We start from the raw sequence: 1,161 nt of genomic DNA, 5'->3' as shown, positions 1-1,161 counted from the left end.
GTTGATTTGCACTTGACTGCTAACCTAAAGGTTGATGGTTTGAACTCACCCAGCATACGGCTGAAGAAAAGGCCTGGTGATTTGCTTCCATTAAGATTACAGCCAAGAAAAAACCCTATGGAGTATTTCTGCTCTACAACACATGGGGTTGCCATGAATCAGAATCAACTCAACAGCAGCTAAGATTAAAAATTTTAAAGTGGGAAAAACTGGAGCCCATTTTTCCAAGCAGATTATTTAGGACAGAAAAAAACCACAACGTTCCTATGTCCTTGGCTTCCTAGGGGCAAGCCAGACAGCACTGGGATTCCTTCACTGCACGTGTTCGTGTGTGTAGATGTATTTTCAAATACTAAGAGGACTTGAGAAGGTAATAAACTGCGTTAAATCATATGAATCATCTAAGATATGATAAAATTTTCCAATTGTTTCCCTTAATACTATAATTGCCATCATAATTGCAGAAATGGCAGACTATTACTGAATTCTAGCAATGTACTTAATATATCCCTGAAGGTTAAATATAGAGACTATTATTTCAATATTGCTTTTTTCCATTAAAAATAAATGTGTCTCTTTTTAGACTCCCTCTCAGCCTAAATGAGTAACAGCTCTAATTCAGTGACTCAGCTTACTTACTTCCCTGTGAACAGGAAGTGTTGGTATTATGATCAGTCTATTTCGGGGCAATTCTGCTCTGTCACATGGGGACACTATGAGTTGGAATCAACTCAAGAACACTTAACAAAACATTTATCAACAAGGTCACTAACAGAACATCATCAACAGAGGCAACTTCTCTAGTGGGTTTAATTTTGTTAAATCAACTTAACTGAGGTGTACTGTAAATACAATAAAATTCATCACATAAAATTTTATGTGTTCTGACAAATGCATACAGTAGTGTCATAATTACTATAACCATAATACAAAGCACTTTGAATTCACATAATAAAGTTTTAAGTATTGCTTATGCCAACGTAAAGGATTACGTTTTTAACAGTCAAATTTCCACAGACTTCTTTTTCACTGGCTCCCTCGCATTTCACTAAATCCACTGCCGTCGAGTCGGTTCCGACTCATAGCGACCCTACAGGACAGAGTAGAACTGCCGCATAGAGTTTCCAAGGAGCGCCTGGCGGATCTGAACTGCCGACCTCT

At 37.8% G+C, this 1,161-nt stretch overlaps 1 protein-coding gene across 5 annotated transcripts in view; it reads right to left on the bottom strand.

Annotated features, from left to right (window-relative positions):
- KLHL8 (kelch like family member 8) overlaps positions 1-1,161 on the bottom strand; it is a 42,814-nt gene that overhangs the window by 22,154 nt on the left and 19,499 nt on the right. The window lies entirely within an intron of this gene.

This window comes from Loxodonta africana, chromosome 5 (assembly GCF_030014295.1).
Source record: "Loxodonta africana isolate mLoxAfr1 chromosome 5, mLoxAfr1.hap2, whole genome shotgun sequence".
In the NCBI taxonomy this organism is placed as follows: Eukaryota; Metazoa; Chordata; class Mammalia; order Proboscidea; family Elephantidae; genus Loxodonta; species Loxodonta africana.
The sequence above is the reverse complement of the archived record's forward strand: the minus strand, read 5'-3'. Positions and strand labels throughout refer to the sequence as shown.